Source organism: Dendrobates tinctorius, unplaced genomic scaffold, assembly GCF_039654945.1.
Source record: "Dendrobates tinctorius isolate UK_male_01 unplaced genomic scaffold, ASM3965494v1 ptg000070l, whole genome shotgun sequence".
In the NCBI taxonomy this organism is placed as follows: Eukaryota; Metazoa; Chordata; class Amphibia; order Anura; family Dendrobatidae; genus Dendrobates; species Dendrobates tinctorius.
This window is the reverse complement of record NW_027361738.1, coordinates 29,909,808-29,936,540: the sequence shown is the minus strand read 5'-3', so window position 1 is coordinate 29,936,540 and position 26,733 is coordinate 29,909,808. Positions and strand designations below refer to the sequence as shown.

The following is a 26,733-nucleotide window of genomic DNA, read 5'->3' as shown; positions in this document are numbered from 1 at the left end:
CAAGTGCACGGAGATGTCTCACATTCATCCCACACGTGGCCTGTGCACCTACAATGCCGCGGCTGAATTCTCGCCCCAGTCCGGCCCTGCTTACACCTATACCTGACTCCTGAGGTGACCCCAAATCACAGCTCAGATATGTGACGCCTCATGTCCGATCACCAGCACAGCAGCAGTCTTATTCCGCGCCAGTAGGTGGCGCCCGTCTACATACAATTTATTCACATGCAATAAACAAGTCTGGCCGCAAGATGTCGCTGGTAGCACGCCTTGGATTCTACTGTAAATCGAGTGCTGTACTGTTCCCGGCCAGCAGGTGGCGGCTCCGGTTCATTCGTCTTTTACAACTACTTGAAGATGTCAGGACATATTTCCTACAGGATTATAAGCCGCCGCTTTCTGGGGGGTTTCGTGCTGGGGGCTACACTGAGCACATCGTCCTGCTTAGCCGCGCTGTACTTATACGAGCGAAAAAGAGACGAGCCAGGTGAGAAAGCCGCCCCCTGGTGGAGCGTGTGCGCCGTTACCCCTGTGGAGGGAGGCCCTGTCATAGACGCCTGGGCTGCGGCCTGCATCCGGGTCCCTGCTCTCAGTGACGTCAGTACGAGCTCCCCTCTCACCCTCTGCCTTACTGCAGCGCCCCCTCCTGTCAGGACGGAGCAGAGGGGCCATGGATCGTTATGGGGTCTGTCTGGGGTCTGTTCTGTGTCGGTTTATAGGAGAGAAGTAAAAAAGCGCAACGTCCACACCGTGGAATCAGTGATGAGTGAGCGGGGCCGGATAAAGTGTTATCTGGGCATGCTCGAGTGCTCGCAGTGCCCGGCGTGCTCGAATACTATGCTCTGGTCCCCGCGGCTGCATGTCTCGTGGCTGACAGCAGCGGCACATGCAGGGATTGTCAGTCACTCCTCGGGATGTTCCCACGGTCAGTATTGGCAGCACATGTCCGCTCCATCCACAGCGCTGCCGGCTTCTGAACGCCGCTGATTCCACATGTGATCACTGAACCGTGCGGGATCACGGCTCCCATTACATTGTACGGGTGAGATTTATCCTGTGGAGACAGAGCGTCTCCGCTACATATATAGACATGCTGCGGGCGGGAGAGATGCTCCACATGGAAGCCGGAGGCGTCTGCCCGCATAGTGGGCGTGGGATATGATGACACCCCCTCCACTGTGCTGTAACATCTGGAGGCTGCGGATGTACACAGCGGCCACAGTGACGGACCTGTCAGGAGCGTCAAACAGTGAAGAAGGGACGGTACGTGCATGTACGTCCCTAGTGTGAAAGTACGGTGTGTATAACGGGCCCTAGAAATGGAGGGCCGTGAGGTGAAGTGCGGTGTACTGCAGAGGCCGTCAGGCGGACGGCGAGTGGAATAAACTTGGACCTGTTGCACCCAGAACCTGCCTCCATCTTGTCTCTGTTTTGTCTCTGCGCGGTATATCGAGGGACCACCCCCCCAGCTCGGCCCACCGACCCTACACATGCAGCCGCAGGGACTAGAACATATTATTCAGCACACCGAAGTCACTGTTAGCGCTCCAGCATGCCCAGATAACACCTCAGCACGCTCATCACTGCTCAGCATCTCTTCTGTTCTGTTTTTTTTAGACACTTTTTTTCTTTTTTTGTCTGTAGCTCTGATATTTGGTGTTTTTTCTGCAGGCTGAGCTGTATTGTGAAGCAACAGCAATTTACACCATTGTTTCCTTCATTTTAAGTTTATGCCGCCAACAGTTGGCACAGATAGTATTTTGGTGCAGAATGATTACAGAGATTACATAAAGCTTATCCTCGCCCCTTGTGCCATCGTTGTTCCCGCGGGGCCGGTACGCGCGGTCCTGGGGCTCTTGTGCGATGTGACACGTGACTCCGCTGCCCAATCAGCGCTGGCGTCACTGTCCGCGCCTTCATACGAGTTGTACATGAAGAGTAAGTCCGGGTTGCGGCTGATCTCCGACTTCCTCTTCATGTTCAATTCATATGAAGGGTGGGGACAGTGATGCCAGCGCTGATTGTGTGCCAGTGTCAAACCGCATGAGAGCCCTGCAGAGAGCGCGTGCTGACACCGTGGGAGCAGCGCAGGCACGGGATGTGAGTATAGGCTTTTTTATCTTATTGGGGCAAAGCGTGGGGTATGACAAGGGGTTGTCCTAGCAGTGGACAACTTTAAATGAAATGCGGCATTGCTGGTGTGAGACATGTAATGACTGACAGTCAGCTCTCCTGATCTACACTGGTAACACCTCCTTTCATTTAAAAAAGTCTCTGGAGGCAGATTCTCAGGGAGATCTATGTCCGGCCCGTAGATCTTAACCGTTCATTTACATATGAAGACAAGTGTAGATTTCTAGGTAATAAGATCAGATTGAAGACGTCACGTTATCATTTTATTAATTTTTTTTTTTATTTACTTGCGTGGCCATCTAGATGGCTTAGGAGGGTTGATCCTACTGAACCAGATATAATGTTAATATTAACCCTTTTTTTTTCCCCCAGAACCCATACAGAAGTCTCCATTGGAGGAGTTTGGATTCCCGCAGAGTGGAGAGGAGGTCAGGCAATATATCGGTCATGCTTTATCTTATGATCAAGCAAAGAAGACCCCACGTTGGGTCATTGAGCATCTTACAAAAGAGAAAATAGTTGGTGAGCAAAAAGGGAATTAATTCCATTACCTCGGCTGGTCTCTTAGTAAGAAGCACAATGGGCAACAAAGTGGCTCAGTGGTTAGCACTGTACGGTGGCTCAGTGGTTAGCACCTTTACTTTGCAGCTTTGGGGTCCTGGGTTCAAATCCCACCGAGGACAACATCTGCAAGGAGTTTGTATGTTCTCCCCGTGTTTGCGTTGGTTTCCTCTGGGTTTTCCAGTTTCCTTCCACACTCCAAAGACATAGTGATAGGGAATTTAGATTGTGAGTCCCAATGGGGACAGTGAAGGCAAGATCTGTAAAGTGCTGTGGAATTACTGGCGCTATATAATGTAAAGCATAATAATGAGACAGAGCCGCCTCCTGTAACAGCAGCTGAGCGCTCCGTTCCAGTGAGCGGTGGAAACATGCGGCTCGTCTCATCTGTCACAATGTTTCGGGCGCTCATTGCCGTTCCTATTTTCTGACTTCATGCTCACCGGGAGCTGTGCCCTCCTGAAGACAGAGAGTGGGACAGCCCCCTTTATTCAGCACTGGATTCCCAGAGGTCTAACAATATGTCAGGATCACAGTTATCCATTTTTAGTGGCACTCTTACACATCTCATTTTTGATGTATTTAGTATTTTTTCTGACAATTCACCACTTAGGCCAGACAACGTTGTAGTGAATTCTTAGGCTGTGTGTCCACGTAGCGATTTTCGGCGCGAAAACACTGCGAAAACATTTAAAAATCGTGTACATGACGCCCCCATGCATTCCTATGGTATTCCGCACATGCTGTGCTAATGCTGCGCTTTTTTCCACGGCGAAATCGCATCGCGGAAAAAAATCGCAGCATGCTCATTCTTTTGTGCGGAATCGCAAAGAATTGCCGCGATTCCACACCCATAGGAATGCATGAGAATCGCTTACTTCCCGCATGTGGCTATGCCCACCATGCGCGAAGTGAAGCGTCTCATTTGCGGTTGGTACCCACGGTGTGGAGGAGAGGAGACTGTCCTCCAGGCCCTGGGTACCATACCTCTGTAAAAAAAAAGAATAAAAAATAAAAAATCGGGGTATATTTACCTTCCGACGTCCCGCGCTGCATTCCCGGCCTAAGCGTTCCCAGTAATGCCTTGCGGCAAGGCCCTGTAATGACGTGGTCTTGCGAGATCGCTATAGCAACGCGAGACTACGTCATCACAGGTCTCGCAAGGCATTACTGGGAACGCTTAGGCCGAGAATGCAGCGCGGGACGTCGGAAGGTAAATATACCCCGATTTTTTTATTTTTTTCAGCATTTTAACATTGGCGGCCTCAATATTAAAAAGCTGCTCACACTTGTCAAACACTATGTTTGACGAATGTTACCAACCTGTCAATCACTTTCCAAGTGATGCTTCAAATCGCTTGGAAAGTGCTTGAATATCGCACACGAAAATCGCGATCATAATCGCGGTGAAATCACACGGAAAAAACGCGCGATTTCTGGGAAGGAGTCCGGTTTTCTGTGTGCGGTTTAACACGCAACGTGGGCACATAGCCTTAATGTTTATTCCCATGCAGTAAAAAAAAGTTTTCAAACCTCTTCTATTTGTTTCTGAGTTGACTCCGTTTTCACTTACTGACTTCAGTGTTGGGAAAACTGTAGCATTAGACATTTGTCTAGAGCGGTCACATTACAGAGCGCCTGTCACCAGTCTCAGGTCGCCCTTTTTATTTAAGAGAACAGCGGGCAGCCTCCGACTGGTGATTTTTAATTTTTTTTTTTAAACAACCTATGGGCAAAAATGAAATAAAAAAGTGTTGCTAATACCAACCTAAAAGACCCGACTTTCTAGCAAAATTCAGGTTCAAACTTGCATGTTGTTAGATCGTGGCATTCAGATTCCCTCAGTGTGAGACCTCGTGAGGTGTCATGAAATCTCACGTTGGAGCCAAACCAGTGTCGCCCCGTCCGGTACGTAGCAGTTACCAGTCGGTAACATCATTAGAGCGGTTACCTCGCCTCTCAGTAAATGATGTATCCGCTGTGGTGTAGATCATCGGCCTCGCACTTTACTGTCACGGCGGCCACGGAGGGTTGTTGGATCTCGCTCTGTATGTCCAGATCCCACAACCCAGAAGTTCGGACCTGATTTTTTTTCTAGACAGTCCGGACCTTTAGCCTGTCATTAGGGACACTGCTGGACGTCTTTCTTAATGAGTTATGATTTGTAAAACCGTCGGTCTGTGGCTGCTCTCTCTTTTCTTACATCGTACGTGCAGCCACACACAGGTGACAGGTCCTCTTTAAGTGAGGCTGCGGCATGTCCTGAGGCCAAGTTCACACTTTGCGGAATTGTGGTTTAGTCTGCAGCAGTCTAGAAGACTTGAAAGTCTCAGTCACACGTTGCAAAAAAATGAAAGCATGGTGCCGACGTCAGATCTGCAGCGTGCTCATTCATGTACAGATTTTGATTGTGGATTTCACCCTATTCAATAATGCTTAGTAACGGAGCAGGGTGGAATCCACGATCAACAAATGCTGGTTCCTTCTGTGGATTCATTACACGTTTTGTTGTGGATTAGTGACCAAATCCACAGTGGAAATGATCATCTGATATCCGAGTGCAGTGCGATGTTACACACTCTCCTATAGACTTGTATGGGTGCGTGAGATCCGAATTTGGCGCGCAATCACAGCATGCTGCCATTTTTTTTCCTGTCCGATTGCAATCCGATCAGCGCTGGCAAAAACCCGCCACTGATAGATAATGAAATATAGGATTAAATTGGTACGAATGCAATCTGATTATTATTATTCTTTAATCGCCAGTGGGAGCGAGCCCTAATGGTCGTATACAGCTGCCAATGGAAAGGCCCCTCTTGGGACTGTAAACAGCAGGATGGCTCAGTATAAATATAGTTGCCCCCCAATTCAGGGGGTGTTGTGCTTTGTTTTGTTTGTCTAGGTTTTAGAACATGTTTTTCTTTTTTATCTTTTCCTTAGGCGTTGCTGACCGGAAACACTGCCGAATTAAACCGGATCCAAACATTCCGCAATTATTTAGTGCCAGCAATGAAGACTATTTACGTAGCGGGTGGTCCCGGGGTCACATGGCGCCAGCGGGGGACAGTAAATATTCTACAGTAAGAATCTGTTTTCTGCTTATCTGAAGAAGAAAATCTATAAAAAATTAGTCTTTTTTCTTTTCTTTTTGTATTTACATAAGAATATGGAATATAAAGTTCATTACTTTGACTTGTCATAAAGCTTTATGGTGTGTGCAGCCGTTAAATGTTTGGTGCAGATATTTCTGTACCATTTCGGCATCTCTTGGCACGAAAAACAGCGTGTAATACATGCGTTTTTGCCCCATTTTTTAAATGTTTTTTTTTGGTGCAGATTTTTCCCACTCATTAATATGAGTGAAATCTGCAAGTCACAAATAAGCAATAAGGGGGGACGTGGCTATGGAGTGAGGGAGAGAGGATGCTGGACGGGAGAGCTCCTCACCATCCTGTATAATCCTGCATGCTAGGACCCTTTTCAACGGCATATTCGGGGCTGCCTGGCCCCCTCTGGATACCGGGATCCCCCCTGGGCCCCCGCAGGAGGACGGTGAGCGGCCGGTGTGTGAGCGGCTGGAGGAGCTGGAGTGGGCGGCTGTTCCTCCACGAGGCGGCGGCCATCTTGGGCGAGCGGTTCGGCTGCTGTGAGCTGCGCGTCGGCCCCCACTGCTGCACCGCTGCTGGTGCAGTAAAGAAGTCAGCTGGAAAGTTAAAAGAGGACGCGGTGAGCGGGGGAGCCTTGGAAGACGGGAGTGGACGGCGGGGCCCGCAGGGAGCGGCGGCCATATAGGACGCGCGCTCTGCCAGTAGGAGCGCGGTGTCCAGTCTCCAGTGTTGCAGCGTCGCAGGGGCAGCGACCTGTATCCTAAAGGATCTGAGAGGAGTGCGGTGAGTGCCCTGAAAGATGGGCCCTGCATAATGTCCTCTCTCTACTCTGCATCGCTGGCCTGCTGGTGCCATTACAGTGGGGGAATCTGCTCCCCCTCCCATTGCTGCTATCTCTCTGGGAGTAGGTATCCCTCCCCCCTGCCATAGGAGCCTTGGTGACATTCTATTTTTGTCTACATGAACTCTGCTCCCAGGCTATAACTAATAAACGTAACCCCTGTTATATACATATAAGCGCAACAGGAGGATTTCTGGACTGTATAATTTCAGCTACACTGGGATACTTCGTGGTTCTTAAACATGAATCGGTCTAGGGGTTCGACGGCAGCAGAAAAATTGAAGGAATTTGTCAGACCTGACCCCTCTGAGAGCGCACGCTATTTACGGAACACCTCACAATCTCAACGTAAAAATCGTCCCTCAGAGGGTGGAGAGGAGATTGAACAGGAAGAAATGACCCTTAAACAGGCATCTGAACAGCTGATGCAGGCTATCTCCCTCACCAGGACATCCCTGACGGAGAAAATAGAGGATGTCTACACTGAGGTTGGGGAGACTCCGTCACGATATGCAGGCCATGAGGGGGCGCATCACGGAGGTGGAGACAAGAGTGTCCCGGGTGGAAGACACCATTACACCTATGGAGGCTAAGCTAACTAAGGTAGCGGGATCTATGAACGCCTGGAGGCAAAAGCCAGATGACCTAGAAAACAGAATGCATCGGAACAACATCCGTGTCATCTGTCTGCCTGAACGCTCTGAAGGTCAACACCCTGAGCAATTCCTAGAAGGCTGGCTTAAGACTTCTCTGGGAGATGAATTCTCCTCGGTGTTCGCTGTTGAGAGAGCCCACAGAGTTCCCACCAAACCTCTACCTCCGGGGGCCCCGCCTAGACCCTTCCTGGTGCGTCTCCTCAACTGTAAGGATAGAGACACCATTCTGCTCCTCGCACGACAAAAGAGCCCCATCAAGTTCAACGACGCCGTGATTTCAATCTTCCCAGATTTCTCCGTGGAACTCCAGAAGCAGCGTGCGCAATTTATCGACATCAAGAAGCGGCTCAGGGAAAGGAACATTATATATTCCATAATTTATCCAGCTTGGCTTCGGGTTGTCCACGGGGGTTCCTCCGTGTTTTTCACGGATCCGGCGGAGGCTGCCGAGTGGCTGCGGTCCCATAGAGGGTCCCCTACATAGGAGTCCTAGAGTACCTATTTTCATCTGGATCCTCTGATTGCGGGCTTAATCGGAGCTCTCCTGGCGGACACCCAGAGATCTACAATACCGGACACTGTGTTCAGTGATGGTATCCCCTTGTTTGTTTTTTGATAGAGGAGCGGGACTTTGCTCCTATGTTACTAGGGTTATATTTTGTCTTTTTTCCAAAAGCTTTAGTTTTAGCTTTCAGTGTTACTTAGGTAGAGGTTGCAGCCAATGGAAGTCCTATTATTTGTGTGATGTCTCTGAGTTCTACTTAGGCACCGATACGCAACATACCCAGATAAGTGGAGATGGGATCTGAATTAATCTGCATGACGTGGAATGTGAGGGGTATCAAAGCCCCCAGGAAAAAGATTAAAGTATTTTCACAAATTAGGCACTATCACCATCATATTGTGGCTGTGGTCGAGACCCACTTGACCAGGGATACTGCTCGGAGTGTACAAAAACCATGGGTTCAATGGTCTATACACGCATTTCACACCAGTTACTTTAGGGGGGTCTCATTATTAATACACAAAGACGTTAGATGGGAGGCCCGGAGAGACTCTGAAGGGCGCTTCATATTTGTGTATGCACTGATCAATTCTAGGAAATAAGTTATTCTGTGTATTTATAATCCCCCTCCAGCTGGTACGGCGATTCTCCAAAAAGCATTGTTTTGCTTTAAACTATCCAGACGCAGATGTTATTTGTATGGGGGATTTTAATTTGGTTATGAATAATTGCCTCGATAGATTGAGACTGGATGACGGGACACAGGGTGGGACCCCGGCAGTAGCTACATCCCAATTATCACAGTTTATAGAAGGTAGTGGATGGTTGGACCTATGGAGGACACGTCACCCAGAAACAAGAGAGTATACTTGCCATTCTTCCACTAGGCGTTCCTTATCTCGTATAGATTACATTTTTGGATCTAGTGGTCTGGCGATGTGGGTGGATAGTATTGAATGGTACAGTGGTGTCCTCGACGATGGGATGTTTCCATGATTATTATAGCTCACTGTACAGTTCAAAACATTTTCATTGGTAACCAGGGGTGTCTAGACTATCAGATATAACGTTTCCCACGCTAAGTGCCTCTCAGCGGGCCTTTATGGACGCTGAGTTCACTCTGGAAGAGATAGAAGATGCCATGAGGGATATGGCCTCTAGGAAGGCCCCTGGGCCGGATGGGTTTGCTATTGAGCTGTACAGGAAATATCGGGAGATTTTAGCGCCACTTTTGTTGTCGGTGTTCCGGGAGATTGGGGGGGGGGTCATGCCGGAGTCCTTCTATGAGGCTAATATAATAGTGCTTAAGAAGGAAGGGAAGGACCCTCTGGACTGTGGATCTTATCGCCCCATATCTTTAGTAAATGTGGATTACAACATTTTTACGAAGATCTTGGCAACTAGGCTAAATTCAATTATTTTGGAACTTGTACATCCTGACTAGACCGGCTTTATGCCTGGGAAGAGCACCTCCATTAATATTAGACGGGTTCAATCAGTGGTTCAATATAGCTCCCTGATGCCGGACAATAGATGGGCATTGGCATCGTTGGATGCGGCCAAGGCCTTTGATTCCCTTGAGTGGCCTTTCCTCCACGCATGCTTGCAGAAATACGGTTTTGGAAATAGATTTTTAAAATGGGTTAATACATTATATATGAAAGCTAAAGCCTGTGTCATTGTAAATGGTTCCATTTCCGAGTCTTTTTCTTTACACAGGGGGACTCGTAAGGGTTGTCCCCTTTCCCCGGCCCTCTTTGCTCTTGCAATAGAGGCTTTGGCAATTCGCATGAGAACTTCTAATATTATGGGTATAGAGATAGCAGATCGGGTGGATGCCATAGGCCTATATGCTGATGATATGATAATATTTATGGATAGAGTGGAGGAGATGTTGACGGGGGTGATTGCCACTATAAATTAATTCAGTAGATATTCCAACCTGTATATAAATTGGGAGAAGTCTGCTCTGATGCCTCTTTCTCATGTCCCGATGCCGCGACTCGAGACTCTCTCCTTGTTGCCTATTGTACCACATTTTAAATATTTGGGTGTTCATATTTCTCAATCTAGCACACTTGATCTACAACTTAATATATATATAATAATAATAATAATACATTTTATTTTTATAGCGCCGACATATTCCGCAGCACTTTACATTTCAGAGGGGATTTGTACAGACAATAGACATTACAGCATAACAATAATCACATACAGTAGATTATAACAAATACCAAGAGGAGTGAGGGCCCTGCTCGCAAGCTTACAGTCTATGAGGAAAGAGGTAGACACGAAAGGTGGGTGGTAACAGTTGCTCTGATTGTATGGACCAGCCATAATGTTAAATGTGTAACAGTACAGACACAGAGGGCTAATGGATGCATAAAGCATGTGGGAACATGATGCTGGGAACCTGGTTATGGTAAAACTTTTGGCTCTGCCACACAGGGATAGGTTAGGTTAATGTGTTGAGGCGATAGGCCAGTCTGAATAAATGCGTTTTCAGGACACGCTTAAAATTGTGGGGATTGGGGACTAATCGTATTGACCTGGGAAGTGCATTCCAAAGAATTGGCGCGGCACGTGTAAAGTCTTGGAGACGGGAGTGGGAGGTTCTGACTATTGAGGATACTAACCTCAGGTCATCAGCAGAACGGAGGGCGCGGGTAGGGTGGTATACTGAAACAAGGGAGGAGATGTAGGGTGGTGCTGAGCCATGGAGGGCTTTGTGGGTGAGGGTAATAAGTTTATACTGAATTCTGGAGTGGATGGGTAGCCAGTGTAATGACTGGCACAAGGTAGAGGCATCGGTGTAACGATTGGTGAGGAATATGATCCTGGCTGCAGCATTCATTATATCCATTATTAGAGATGGTTAAAGTCAAATTTGCGATTTGGAGTAAACTCCCGCTGTCTGTAGCTGGACGCATTAATCTAATTAAAATGATACTACTCCCTAAGATCAGCTATTTTCTCCAACATAGTGCTGTGGTGGTGCCTAAGTCTTTTTTCACTAACTTAAATTCCCAAATTACATCTTTCATATGGGTGAAAACTAGGCCAAAACTTAAGCTAACCACCGTACAAAGGCCAAAAAAGGGGGGGGGGGGGTGGCGCTACCGGATTTTTTTTTATATTTTCTGGCGGGACAGGCAAGAGCTATAAATAAGTGGATGCCTGGTAATCATCTTCCTAATTCTGAGAGCCATTTGCTTCATGCCGCACGTTCTGATTGCCCGCTAGGGTTCTTGGAGATGGAAAAAGTAAAAGTCCCACGTCTGCTACCCATGCTTCGTCTGGCAAGACTAGTTTGGAGACAGATTAAGAGGGTGGTTGGATTTAGTGACATCATAGCTGGAATGCCCTTATGGAATAACAGTTATTTTCCGACACTGCTGGCCCACCCATCTGCTGAATTCTGGCCTCAGTGCAGTGTCTCTACGATAGGGGATATATATGAATGCGGTACACTATTATCTTTTGAACAATTACAAGCTAAGTGCAATGTCCTGAGGTCACAATTCTTCCGATATTTGCTATTAAGATCGGCCCTTCAATCGCACATGAGATATGTCGATATGAATGGTGCCATCTCGTCTCTACCCTTGATAGGCATTCTTAAATCACAGGGTCCACAGGGTCTCATCTCCTCTCTGTACACACACATGCTATCGGTGGGGACGGAATCTGCCGTATGCTTGGTTAGGGGGAAATGGGAAAGGCTCATCCCTGACACACGGGGGGGGGGGGGGGGGGAGGAGTGGGAGGAAATTCTGGAGTCACCAATTAAGGTGTCTCCGTCAATTAACAATAGAATGATACAACTTTATATCATAAGCCAATCATATTTGACTCCGACTCGACTTTTTAAGATGGGCCGTTTCCAATCTTCGGAGTGTCTGAGATGCCATGCATCCGTTGCAGATTTTATCCACATGATTTGGCAATGTCCGATTATAGTACACTACTGGAAAGAGGTGACGTCATTATTAACCTCCCTGGCACAGATTCCTGTTCCCCTTGAGCCATTGGTTTGTCTGTTTGGGGTGTGGATGATGAGACATGGGGACATTATACGGGGATTTTCTTAAGGGAGACATTGTTCATGGCACGGAAGGTGTTGGCACTGCGGGGGATGGGGGGTTCGGATCCCTCCCTTAGGGCCTGGATAGAACTGGTGAACTCGATTATCCCATATGAGCGTACGCTTTACCAAAGCAGAGGGTGCCCCGGTAAATTTGAGAAGATATGGGAGAGGTGGAACTCTTCTCACCTCACGTTGTAGGACGGAGATATCGCATGATAAAGAGCTAAATATATAGACACAGGCTGCAAATAGTTGTTTTGTTGTAGTAGTAATGTTTTAGAAGTAGGCAGGCTTTATTATTTGAATAATAATACACAGATTAATATAAGGCAATTGACAGTATGTTTTATTCAATGCACAGTTGGTATACACACGCTGCTTGACATTGTTGCTCTGTGATATGAATGTGTGTTACATGATATTTTCATTGCTGTCGGTTTGCATACTGTATACCCTGCCTTTGGTTCAATAAACGAATTTTAAAAAAAAACCAAATAAGCAATAAGTGCATGAGACTTCAGGATTCTCATTCACTTTATGACAAATCTGTGCAGAAAAAAAGCGACAACTCTGCAGCGTGTGCACAGACCCTTACTATTTTGACTATTTACATCAGTTCCCTTTTACGTCCACAGGAGGCCATGGCTGAAACATTTTACCTGTCAAACATTGTGCCCCAAAACTATAAAAACAACGCCGGCTTCTGGAATCGGTAAGGTCCATGGTCAACAGGGATTTACTTTACAATCTGAAATGCAGATGCAGTCCTGCCTCATGTTCAAAGATTAAAGGGGTTGTCAATAGCAAAAATCACCTCCTTACCACCCGGACTCCACATCTCAGTGATTTTTGGAGCTGTCTTCCAGAGGTTATGTGACATGACAGTCGGCTCCAGCCTTCATCGTGGCATCAGACAAAATGGCTTCACCTGACTGAAGGCTGCAGCTGATCGGTGTGGCAGTCTGCAACGCTCCTGTGACACCAGTGTCCTCTATCAAAAGACTCGGGTTATACCAGTGATTAAAAATTGCTGGAATAACCTCCATCCGACAAGTGTGTGTAAATATATAGAAATATATTTTTTATTTTTTTTAAATCTGGTGTCCTTTAGCATTTAATGAGAGGCTGTTCAGTAATGGACAATCCTTTTAACATATCGTGGTCTTTCCTGGACCACTGCAGTTTGAACCCACATTGAGCCTTCAATGTCACAAACACAAAGATATGACGAGACATGGCGCCTTCTACAGCCTTCCTTCCTTTCTGGCTCCTTCTTACCGGAACCATTTTGCCCAGAAAACAATATTGGCAAAATGGTTTTGGTAAGCAGGAGCTGGAAAGACATGTACCGGCGCATGCGCAGTTAGGTTTTATGCTCGGCCTGCAGTAGAGAAGAGGAAAGTGCGTTTGTGCGATCCGGCAATGTCCCTGCTCAGGCGCGAGATTTCATTCAGCTATATGGATGACACAGTACACGTCATCCACATCAATCAAAGCTGGAAGACGGCTTTTAGCAGGGGAGAGGAGGGACAGGCCCCGCTGTAATGACACCCCTGGGACCGGACCGTCCTAATTTGTATACCTTGCTGGAGCACTTCAGTAGTTTTTTTTGGAGATATAAGGGGGAGTCAGGACATAGTATACAACTTTCTGTAATGCAGCACAGGCGCTGAGGAAGGTGGTGGTATACCGCTGAGCTGTAGTTCCCCTCTGGCGTCACTCTGTAGAGAGTACAACATTTTCAGGATCGGTGAGGGGCCCATAGGTCAGACCTCCACCGATCATAAAGTAACATGCCATCACTTTATGGGATGGGAATACCCCATCCCATAAATGTCATTATTCACGGTGATTTCATACTCTGTCCTGGATGGCATCTATTTGTATGGTGACACCCCTCTGCTTCTGGATTACTATGTAACTAGGTAAATTTCCTATTCACAGGTCTAGGAGAACCGTATCTGGAGCTTCAGATACAGATATGTAGAAATATCTGCAAAGAATGACATAACCGAAGGCGGCTGGAGGTGGACATGTTCTCCGGGGACAGTCATCAGCCAGGCCATTGCATGTGTAGTGTAATGAGATCAGTCCTACAATGGAGTAATGGCGGCTCATTTTTCTCATTGCTTGAAATCTTTATCCAGGTTTGAAATGTATTGTCGAGACCTGACACAGCGATTCGATGATGTCTGGATTGTGAGCGCCCCCTGCTGTTACCCGTGCAGAATGAGGACGGCAAGAAAAGTGTCACTTATCAGGTGAGCCGCTGTTTACCACCACATGTTCATGTAGTGACTTCAGAGATGACCGGTCGGCCGCCGTGTTCTAGAAAACAATGAGCCTCCTTCAGTCTGGCTGATCATTGCTTTCTGCTCATGCCTGATTGTGTTGAGAAGCGTTCAGTCGTGAAATGAAGTTCCTCTTATCGGCAGCCTCCGATCCACTAAATTTCTTAGTTCAGGGTGAAAGACACCGCACATTCTCATTAAGAGCTACCTGTTTGCTCAGTAACCAGGGTGAGATTCTAATTTGATAAATTATAAATTCAGAATTTAAATGAGGAGCTATGGGCATAATATGTAATAAAAGGCTTCGTGGGGCAGCGAATGGCAGGTTTGCAACACCTCCATGGCATGATCATTGGCATCATGGGTGATTTTGGGGAAATATTCTTTGTCGTTTTTGCACCTATGTGTGATTTGTGCCAGCAATCAGCCGTAATCGTAATCTGGGGGGGCTTACTTGGTATAATATCCAAAACCAGGGTAAATGCTTGGACCTGCTGCCCTCATCACTGCTGTTAGTGCAAATACAATTAGGTCCATATACACTCACTGGCCACTTTATTAGGTACACCTGTCCAACTGTGTGTTAAGACTTAATTTCTAATCAGCCAATCACATGGCGGCAACTCAGTACATTTAGGCATGTAGACATGGTCAAGACAATCTCCTGCAGTTCAAACCGAGCATCAGTATGGGGAAGAAAGGTGATTTGAGTGCCTTTGAACGTGGCATGATTGTTGGTGCCAGAAGGGCTGGTCTGAGTATTTCAGAAACTGCTGATCTACTGGGATTTTCACGCACAACCATCTCTAGGGTTTACAGAGAATGGTCCGAAAAAGAAAAAAAATCCAGTGAGCGGCAGTTCTGTGGCCGGAAATGCCTTGTTGATGCCAGAGGTCAGAGGAGAATGGGCATACTGGTTCGAGCTGATAGAAAGGCAACAGTGACTCAAATTGCCACCCGTTACAACCAAGGTAGGCAGAAGAGCATCTCTGAACGCACAGTGCGTCGAACTTTGAGGCAGATGGGCTACAGCAGCAGAAGACCACACTGGGTACCACTCCTCTCAGCTAAGAACAGGCATCTGATGGCTACTTTCAGCAGGATAATGCGCCATGTCATAAAGCTCGAATCATCTCAGATTGGTTTCTTGAACATGACAATGAGTTCACTGTACTCAAATGGCCTCCTCAGTCACCAGATCTCAATCCAATAGAGCATCTTTGGGATGTGGTGGAACGGGAGATTCGCATCAGGGATGTGCAGCCGACAAATCTGCGCCAACTGTGTGATGCCATCATGTCAATATGGTCCAAAATCTCTGAGGAATGCTTCCAGCACCTTGTTGAATCTCTGCCACGAAGAATTGAGGCAGTTCTGAAGGCAAAAGGGGGTCCAACCCGTTACTAGCATGGTGTACCTAATAAAGTGGCCAGTGAGTGTATATTTGGACAGAGACAACATTTTTCTAATTTTGGTTCTAGACATTACCACAATGAATTTTAAACAAAACAACAAAGGGTTTTCAACCAAGTACCAGAAATGAACATTTTATTTACAATTATTTAATCTGTCCAATTACTTTTGGTCCCTTTAAAAACAGGGTGGCACATGTTAAGGAGCTGAAACTCCTAAACCCTTCATCCAATTTAATATGGATACCCTCAAATGAAAGCTGAAAGTCTGAACTTCAACTGCATCTGAATTGTTTTGTTTAAAATTCATTGTGGTAATGTCTAGAACCAAAATTAGAAAAATGTTGTCTCTGTCCAAATATATATGGACCTAACTGTACCAGTCTAGCTGGAACTGTTCCAAAGCGAATGCTTTGTATTTTGGCTACCACTCTGTTTTCAATGGTCAGTTTCAGGTCATTATTATTTTGCCAGCACTATAGAGTCTGGAACTTCCTTTTTTCCCTTACTAGAGTACACCCTTCTGACACTCTCTTACTTGGCTTCTTTTTTTTCCAGTGGGATACTCCAGTTCATTATCAGTCTGTCAGCACTATAGAGTCTGGATCTTCCTTTATTAGAATACACAATTTTGATACTCTGTAACTTGGCTTCCACTTTTTTTTTCAGTAGGCTGCTCAATGTCATTATTATAATTCTGTGAGCACTATAAAATTCTGGTGCTTTGTAACGTTGCATCAAATTTTTTTCTAGTGGGCTGCCCCATTTCATTATCATTCTGTGGGCACTATAGAGGTTGGAACCGTGGTTTCAGGTCTCCCCATCCCTCCCCCTGGCTCCTGCTCACTGTTCTCCTTCTTTAATTGACGTAGGTGACTCCTTGATGCATCCACATTGCCTGGCGAAATCTTGATGTGAGGCATCATCCATGTCAGTTGAAGGAGGAGGGCGGTGAGAAGCAGCCGAGGAAGAGGGTAGTGAGCAGCCGCCGGGGCGGAGGGCGGCGAGCAGCCGCCGGGGCGGAGGGCGGCGAGCAGCCGCCGGGACGGAGGGCGGCGAGCAGCCGCCGGGACGGAGGGCGGCGAGCAGCAGCCGGGGATGAGGGCGGCGAGCAGCAGCCGGGGATGAGGGCGGCGAGCAGCAGCCGGGGATGAGGGCGGCGAGCAGCAGCCGGGAAAGAGGGCGGCGAGCAGCAGATGGGGAAGAGGGCGGTGAGCAGCAGCCGGGGAAGAGGGCGGTGAGCAGCAGCCGGGGAAGAGGGCGGTGAGCAGCAGCCGGGGAAGAGGGCGGCGAGCAGCAGCCGGGGAAGAGGGCGGCGAGCAGCAGCCGGGAGGGAGGGATCAAGAGGCCCTAAACCATGGCCATCGGACAGGACCGACCCGATTTCCATACAACGCGGGAGAACTTTAAAGGTTTTTTTTGGAGTATACAGGGGGTATATAAGCATTTATGGAATGCAGCACAGACGCTAAGTAAAGTCATAGTTTTAGCTGTTATGACACTTCTGGTGACAGGTTCCCTTTCTGTTGCCACAGACCTGACATTAGGCGTTGGACGGACAGGTTAGTGAGAATGAATGCACCTTGTTGGTGGCACTTTTAAACAATCTAATTTGTAATAAAGGTATTTGCTGATTTTCTATTTATCCATTAATGCAGTCCCCGCTTCCCGGGACCCAATTGTCAGATAACAGTGAAATAAGTGGGCTGAAAGTTTATATTATTGGGGGCCAGTTGGGTCCCCAGGAATAGAGATGCCCACCGCAGCTTCTTTCGCTATTTGATGGCATTTTAATATTCGTTTTCTAAATCTTACAAGTCCTTAAAGTTTAAACTTTAATAGTGAAGATGGGTGGGGTGTTTGAGGGGCGATGTGGAAGTCTCCATGTAGGTGCACAGAGGCCTACTGCAATTTGTGGTGGTGCACTGTGATCTTTTTGGTGTAATGAAGATGTTCTTGCTCATTTTTTATTTCAGGTTATTGGCAGTGATGATGTAGCCATGCCCACACATCTGTACAAGGTGATCCTCGCCAGGAGGAAGCCCTCTGAGGAGACTCTAGCTGAAGGAGCTTTTATTGTTCCCAACGTCCCCATCAGCTTTCAGCATCAGTTGCCAGAATTTCAGGTCCCTCTTGAGACACTTGAGAAGTCATCTGGTCTTGTTTTCTTCCCTCAAGTGGACAAATCAAAAGAAGTGAAGAACTTTTGTGAGGAGGACACCTGTAAGCTTATTAAACTAGAAGAGTTCAAACTATACATTGCAGGACGGAGCATGAAGAATGCAAGAAGCCTCCAGAAAGTGGAGAAGATCATGCTAGAATTGCGTAAGGCCAACATAAAGCCGGACTGGTATCTGTTAGAACTTTATGAACAGAAGAAGAATGAACTGGAGTCTTGTGAGACTGTTACTGTACGAGACGGAAGACAAGGGTAACAAGTCATAGCTGCATGTTACAGGGCCCATAATCACATGGAACCAAGTTCTATTTTTCTTTGCTCAGGAATCTGTAAAGGTGACCTTTAACAAGGAAAAATCCCTTTAAATGAGGACTTTTGTAAAGTACTTAAAAAAATATGGGGGGAATAAAGCATAGAAAAAAACGTTACATTTGTCATTATTCAGTGGGTCGGTCCGTGAGCCGGACCAAGAAGGCTTTGATCATTCCCTTCCGGACTCTTGAAGGGAGAGAAATCTTGCTGCCCGCTGAGTGTTCACTTTGTGCGGCTATGACTATTGATACCAGGCCATTATTACCAACTCATCAGGGATTATCAGATGTTTTCTTTTACTTGTCAAAGGATGGAAATACATGTATATATTTAAAGAAATCCATTAGCAGGCTTTCGCTATGTAATCTGAAGAAAGTATGAGGTAGGGTTAAAATGGGTAACTCATCGATGTGTCCCTTATGAGGCTGTGTGCTGTTGTTTACTTATAATGTAGGTTTTATCACGAGGACTTTATCACTGCTCAGACTGCAGCAGCAGGTGACACCAAGTTCGACTCCGCCCCTCCTGTGATAAGCAGCTCACTGTCTATAGATAATGTACATAGCTGTGGTGTGGCCAGTGGCAGCTTTTCAGCTCTTCTATTGTATATGCTGTATCTAAGAACTCTGTGTCACATCTCCCACAGTAAACTAAGTGACACATCGCTGGAATCTGTCTTTTCCTACTTTTGTGCTGCTGTCAGATGAGGTAGCAAAAACCTGGTGACAGATTGGTGACAGATTCCCTTTGATGTTAGATTTACATGGTGTTTGTCACTCCCCTGCTGCTGCCGCAGTCCCCGCCGGCTCCCTCACCGCCGCTCCAGCCGTCCCACTTACTCCCGGCTCCCACACCGCTGCCGCGCCCGCCTCGGTCCTCACCGCAGCTCTCAGCTCCACGGCGCACTCACCCAGCACGCGCTCCCGCTCAGTCCCCTGCTCTCTGTCAGGCGTGCTCCCCTGCCTGGCTTCCTGCTCCTCGGACGTGCGCCCACACTGTGCTCAGGAGCGTTCACGCGCTCCATTCCCCCTGCAGGCGTGCACCCTCCTCTTCTCTCTGCTCTGGCAGGAGGTCATGACCCGGAAGTTCCAGGCACACTCCCTATATCAGGCCGCCTCTTCCTCCTGGCGGTGCCTGATGATCACTTGTGCCTAGCTAGTGGTTCTGGCCCCTAGTCCCTCCATTCGTTTCTCTGCCTGCAGCTCCCGCTCTCCTGCCTATATCTTACCCGTGCTCTCTGCTGTTCTCTCTTCTAGGTCCTGGTACTCCGGGGCTCCACTCCACCCTGTGCTGTCTTCCAGTCCGTGTCCGGTCCCTGTGTCCTCCAGTCCGTGTCCGGTCCCTGCCGCTTTGTCGTCATTCCAGTCCTGACCGCCATCTGTGCTCCTGTCCTGGGGAGATCCCCCGCCAGCCTCTCCGACCTCCAGTCGTGACTCCTGTGTCCTTCGCAGGGTACCAGCTGCTGTGGTGATAGCTACCCGTGGGACTGCCCCTAACACTCCCTGTATAGGGGGTGGTCCACCTGGTCATCTCGCCCGCGGGAGGTTCGTTGCCACGGTCCAGCGGGTCCACACCGGGAGTTCTTCCTAAAATATCACAGAGTTCAATATAAATTATTCTTATAGTTGGCACATACCTGAAAATATGTCTGCCTACATTCTTATGACTTATCCATAGGACCCTCTTCATGTAATGGAGGCCAACCAGAGCGTACTTTGGGCCAGTATACACAGTGGGGAAAATTAAGTATTTGATAGACTGCTGACTTTGCAAGTTTTCCAATTCCTGCAGCAAAACCTGATCTCCCTCATTTTTACTGTGTTTCTGGCATGCTAGACTTGTTTCTTATGCATGCTGATAAAGTTTAGTGTTGAAAAAAAAGTTCTGTTCTATAGAATCAGGTTTTGGCACAAAAAAATCAGCAAAATCTGATACATTCATTTCAATGGGTGAAAAACGCTGAAAGTGACTTGCTCCATTGTGCAAAAAACTATGCAACACGCAAAATCCTGATGACAGAAAAAAACAATGTGTGTGCATGAGATTTCTGAAATCTCATAGAATTTGCTGATAGTGTAAAACGGAACTGAAAATTTGCATTAAAAAAGCTGCAAAAATGCGTAGTGTGAACTTACCCTTAGAGGGGTGATCCCTTTCCTCGGTGGTCTTTCTTGATAGTACACACGTCTATACAGATGTATTTAAAACAATGGAACAGGGGACAGTCATTACAAGTGGAGGAAAATAATTCAGACATCAGTAAAGGAAAGGCTTCATTACAGTTGCAGTAGTTAGGCTATACAGCTAACTATCCAAGAAGGTAGCAGTGATAGATCCAATGCAGAGGGGCTGTCCAGGCATATAATATCAATGACCTATCCTTATTGTCATAAATCTGATCTGCAGTACGTGGCATCGGCCATTACACATTAAGCAGAGCTGTGATTTCCAGCTCTGTTCAAAGTTTATATCCTGCCGAACCTGATCGCAGCTGATCGATTTGAAAACCGACATGATTATTATTAACATTCTTTACTATTGGTTTTCATTAAAAAATGACTATATTGATCCATACACTCTCCAGTGTGATGGTCAAACATGCAATACAGACTTATGTATTGTTACATGTCTCTTTTTTATAAAATTTGTAAAAGAAAAAAAAAGTTCCTTTCCTTGGTGCAGGTAAGCTTTACCACCTCTAGATGGCAGTCCAAACTTCCTGATTGATTATTATAATATAATAATTATTTATTATTAAATCGCCATTTATTCCATGGCGCTTTACATGTGAGGAGGGGTATACATAATAAATACAAGTACAGTAATCTTAAACAATACAAGTCACGACTAGTACTGGGGGAGAGAGGACCAGGGAATAGCGGTTGGACTGGTGGATTAGTCAGGCAGCAGAGTTTAGAATAGATTGGAGGGGTGCGAGAGTGTTAGAGGGGAGGCCACAGAGCAGGAGGTTGCAGTAGTCAAGGCGGGAGATGATGAGGGCATGCACTAGGGTTTTTGCAGATTCTTGGTTGAGGAATGTACGGATCCATGAAATATTTATGAGTTGAGGTCAGGAGGAAGTGGAAAGGGCTTGGATATGTGGCTTGAAAGAGTGATTAGTGTCAAGGATAACCCCAAGGCAGCGAGGATGTGGGACTGGGGAGAGTGTGCAGCCGTTTAATGGATAGGTCCGTGGGGGGGTTGCATGAGATCGGGGAAAGATGATGAATTCTCTTTTGTCCATATTAAGTTTTAGAAATCTAGAGGAGAAGGAGGATGAAATAGCGGACAGACACTGAGGGATTCTGGTTAGTAGGGAGGTGATATCTGGTCCAGAGATCTAGATGTGTGTCACCAGCATAGAGGTGATACTGAAAGCCGTGAAATTCTATGAGCTGTCCAAGGCCGAAGGTGTAAATGGAGAAGAGCAGGGGCCCTAGGACTGAACCTTGCTGGACTCAGGGGGCGAGGTGAGGAGGTGGTGTACGAGTGGGAGACGCTGAATGTTCGGTTGGTTAGGTATGATGTGATCTAAGATAGGGCCAAGTCTGTGAAACCAAGAGATGAGAGGGTTTGTAGTGATAGGGAATGGTTCACTGTCGTGAGTTCATTTTTCCCAGGAAGGTAGCGAGGCTGATTACCAAACACCTGGGCAGCTAGATGATGACTGGGTGGCTGGAATTGAGGACTGGATATAAGGCTGCCGACGCCCTTCTTCCTGGCTGGTGATTTTCCTGCTTGGAGACCAGTCTGATTCCTGCATCTCAAAGCTAAGTTTTTCTGCTCTTCTTTGTACTCTTCAGTTTTGTTTTTGTTTTGCCTTGTTTTTTGGGAGTTCTGCCATCCCCGGCCGGGGGTGAGCTGAACTCCATTTTTGTCTCTGATCTGTTGATATTTTGCTCTGTCTTCAGAATATACCTGAGTGCTGATATAGTCTTTTGAAGCCTAGCGACTTCAGGGCCTGTTTTTCTTATCAGTCGGTTGGCTCATTTTGATAGGGTTTTTGCGGATGGCAGACAGCAGCTTTCCTATCCTGTCCTATGTAGTTAGCTTGGGCCCCATCATTTGCTCAACCTATCTTTCTATCTGTGTTAGTGTTTTCATCTTGCTTCACCGTCATTATATGTTGGGGGCTGCCTATTGCTTTGGGGTCTGCTCTGGGGCAGTTTAGTTTTTCCCCTTTCTGTCTTTAGGCTATATAGTTCTCCGGCTGTGATCGAGGGGTCTTGGGCACCGTAGGAACCCCCCACGGCTACTGCTAGTTGTTGTGGATAGGTTCAGGGGTCTGCAATCCGATAGCTGCCAACCTCTCTGGTTTTTCTGGACTTAGCTGGTATTTTGTTTTTTCCTCCTTCGATGACTCATCATAACAGAATAACCAGCCATACCGCAAATCCTAGGGTGGTACTCAATAGCAGGAGAGAATTGTAAAAGGAAAAAATAAAAAAAGTGTCAGAATTTTTTTTTTTTTTTTGTGTGCATATTTTTTCCTCTATATCTCTGAGGCCGTAGGGGGAATTTTTCTCTCAATGGAGATGAAGCAATTGTCTGATCGTGTGGAGCAGCTCGCTGCTGTAGTGCGGGGAATTTCCGCCTATCTTGCTCATTCACATGCTGCTGAACCAAAGATTCCTACTCCTGATGTATTTTTGGTGGATCGGTCTAAATTCTTGAATTTCAAGAATAATTGTAAATTATTTTTTGCCTTGAAGCCTAACTCGTCGGGGAACCCCGCGCAGCAGGTTAAAATTGTCATCTCTTTGCTGCGCGGTGATCCCCAGGATTGGGCGTTTTCTTTGAAACCTGATGATCCTATTCTGAATAATGTGAACGCATTTTTTCAAGCCTTGGGGTTGTTGTATGATGAACCTAATGCTATTGATCAGGCTGAAAAGACCCTGTTGGCATTAAGCCAGGGTCGGGATTCGGCAGAGTTGTACTGTCAAAAATTCCGAAAGTGGGCGGTCCTTACTACCTGGAATGATGGTGCCTTGGCAGCCCTCTTTCGGAAGGGTTTGTCAGAAACTGTAAAAGATACTATGGTGGCATTTCCTATTCCCTCTGGTCTTGACGATTCTATGTCATTAGCCATTCAGGTGGATCGGCGTTTACGTGAACGCAAAACTACACGAGAGATGTTACCACCTGTTGAACAAATGTCTGAACCTATGCAATGTGATAGAGTTTTGTCTAGGGTGCAACGTCAGGAGTTCAGAAGGCGTAATAAGCTGTGTTTTTTTTGTGGAGATGCCTCGCATATTATTTCTGTCTGCCCTAAACGAGAGAAACGTTGTGCACACACGTTTTCTGTGGGTGGTGTTCAACCTAAGTTTCTTCTGGCAATTACTCTGATCTGCTCCCTGTCCACATTTTCTGCCAAGGCTTTTGTGGATTCAGGAGCAGCTCTGAACCTGATGGACTTGGATTTTGCTAAACGTTGTGGATTTCCTATGACACCTCTGCGGACGCCTATCCCTTTGAGGGGTATTGATGCTACTCCTTTGGCGAAGAATAAACCTCAGTTTTGGACCCAGGTGGTAATGCGGGTCGCCCCAGACCATCAAGAAAATTGCAGATTTTTGGTGTTGCATAATTTGCATGATACCATTGTTCTGGGGTTTCCCTGGTTGCAAATCCATAATCCAGTTCTGGATTGGAAATCTTTGTCTGTGGTGAGTTGGGGTTGTCGGTGTGCCCTTAGTGATGCTCCTGTTTTCTCCACCTCTCCCCAGTCGCATGATGTTCCTGACTATTTGGCTGACTTTTATGATGTATTTAGTGAGAATGAGTCTGCGTCTTTGCCTCCTCATAGGAGTTATGACTGTGCAATTGAGCTGAACCCGGGGTGTAAATTCCCCAAGGGTCGGCTTTTCAATTTATCTGTACCCGAGCACGAGGCTATGCGATCCTATATTAAGGAGGCATTGGAGAAGGGTCATATTAGACCATCCTCTTCACCCTTAGGTGCTGGGTTTTTTTTCGTGGCTAAAAAGGATGGTTCATTAAGGCCTTGTATTGACTATCGTGCCCTCAACAAAATTACTATTAAATATCAGTATCCGTTACCCCTGATTTCGGATCTATTCTCCAGAGTTAAAGGTGCTTGCTGGTTTACCAAGCTTGACCTCAGGGGGGCGTATAATCTTATTCGCATTAAGCATGGGGATGAATGGAAGACGGCGTTTAATAATCCGGAGGGACATTTTGAGTACCTGGTGATGTCTTCTGGGCTCACTAATGCCCCTTCTGTCTTCCAGTGCTTCATGAACGATATATTCCGAGACTTTGTGGATACATTTTTGATTATCTATCTGGATGATATTTTGATCTTCTCCAAGAATTGGGACTCTCATGTGGAACATGTTCGGACTGTGTTCCGGATTCTGAGGGAGAATTCCCTGTATGTCAAGGGATCGAAATGCCTTTTTGGGGTACAGAGGATTTCCTTTTTGGGATTTATTTTGTCTCCGTCAACTATTGAAATGGACCCGGCCAAGGTACAGGCCATTTACGATTGGGTTCAGCCCACTTCTTTGAAGGCCCTCCAGAAGTTTTTGGGTTTTGCTAATTTTTATCGGAAATTTATAGCTAATTTTTCTGGTATTGCCAAGCCATTGACGGATTTGACTAAGAAGGGTGCTGATGTGCTGAATTGGTCTCCGGAGGCTGTTTCTTCCTTTCAGGAGCTGAAGCGAAGATTCACTTCTGCTCCGGTTTTGCGGCAACCTGATGTCTCACTCCCGTTTCAGGTGGAGGTGGACGCTTCTGAGATTGGTGCAGGAGCGGTGTTGTCCCAAAAAGATCCTGTGACATCTAAAATGAATCCTTGTGCTTTCTTTTCCCGAAAGTTCTCCCCATCCAAACGTAACTATGATGTGGGGAATCGGGAACTGTTGGCCATGAAATGGGCATTTGAGGAGTGGAGACATTGGTTGGAGGGAGCCAAACACCAAGTCGTGGTCCTTACTGACCACAAGAATTTGATTTACCTGGAGTCGGCCAAGCGCTTGAATCCTAGACAGGCTAGGTGGGCCTTGTTTTTCACACGTTTTGATTTTGTGGTCTCTTTTCTTCCGGGCACTAAGAATGTCAAGGCAGACGCCCTCTCTAGGAGTTTCCTTGCTGATTCTCCTGTTGTGACTAAGCCTGCTACCATCTTAGGCGAGGGGGTAGTTCTTTCTGCCATCTCTCCCGATTTGAGACGTGCTCTGGAAGAGTTTCAGGAGGACAAACCTGAGCGTTGTCCCAGTGGAAAGTTGTATGTTCCTGACCAGTGGAGGAAGAGAGTGATGTCTGAAGTTCATTGCTCTGCATTGGCTGGTCATCCAGGTATTTTTGGTACTAGAGATCTGGTGAGTCGGTCTTTTTGGTGACCCGCCTTGTCTCATGATGTCAGGAATTTTGTGCAGTCCTGTGGGACTTACTCCTGGTCTAAACCTTGTTCTCGCTCTAGTGGCTTGTTGATGCCTTTGCCGGTGCCCAGGAGGCCATGGACCCATATTTCAATGGATTTTATCTCTGATATTCCTGTCTCTCAGAGAATGACTGTTATTTGGGTGATTTGTGATAGATTCTCTAAGATGGTCCATCTTGTACCACTCCCTAAGTTGCCATCTTCCTCTGAGTTGGTGCCCTTGTTTTTGCAACAGGTGGTTCGCTTGCACGGGATTCCTGAGAACATTGTATCTGACAGAGGAGTTCAGTTTGTGTCTAGATTTTGGAGGACTTTCTGTTCCAAGCTGGGAATTCAGTTGTCCTTCTCCTCTGCGTTTCACCCTCAGACCAATGGGCAGACGGAGAGAACAAACCAGACTTTGGAGTCGTATTTGAGATGTTTTATTTCTGCCGATCAGGATGATTGGCTTTCATTTTTGCCCTTGGCCGAATTTGCTTTAAATAATAGAGCTAGTTCTGCCACTTTGATGTCACCTTTTTTTTGTAACTTTGGTTTTCACCCTCGATTTTCTTCAGGGCAGGTGGAGCCTTCTGCCTGCCCAGGTGTTGACACTGTGGTGGAGAGAATGCACCAGATCTGGGACCAAGTAGTGGATAAGTTGTCTCTCTCCCAGGAAAAGGCCCAGCGGTTTTCCAACCGGCGTAGGACCGTTGGTCCCCAGTTTAAGGTGGGTGATATGGTTTGGTTGTCATCAAAAAATATCGCTATGAAGGTGGCTAGATTTATTGGACCTTACAAGATTTTGGAGATTATTAATCCGGTCTCTTTTCGGTTGGCTCTTCCTGTCACATTTAAAATTTAAAATTCATAATGTGTTTCATAAGTCCTTGTTGAAGAGGTTTGTTGAACCAGTAGTTCCTGTGGTGGCACCTCCTGACCCTATATTGGTTGAAGGTAACATGGAATATGAGGTAGAGAAGATACTGGATTCCCGTCTGGCTAGATGGAGACTCCAGTATTTGGTTAAGTGGAAGGGTTATGGTCAGGAGGATAATTCCTGGGTCTCTGCCTCTGATATTCATGCCGAAAGATTGGTGCGTGCCTTTCATCGGGCTCACCCGGATCGCCCTGGTGGCATGGATGAGGGTTCGGTGACCCCTCCTCAAGGGGGAGGTACTGTCGTGAGTTCATTTTTCCCTTCACCATTGAGGTCTGATGAACTCCCTCCTCTGGTGAAGGAAGGTAGTGAG

At 46.8% G+C, this 26,733-nt stretch overlaps 1 pseudogene; it reads left to right on the top strand.

The window, feature by feature from the left end:
• The first annotated feature begins 252 nt into the window (after positions 1–252).
• Positions 253–18,201, top strand: LOC141095509 (nuclease EXOG, mitochondrial-like; annotated as a pseudogene).
• The last annotated feature ends 8,532 nt before the right edge of the window (positions 18,202–26,733 follow it).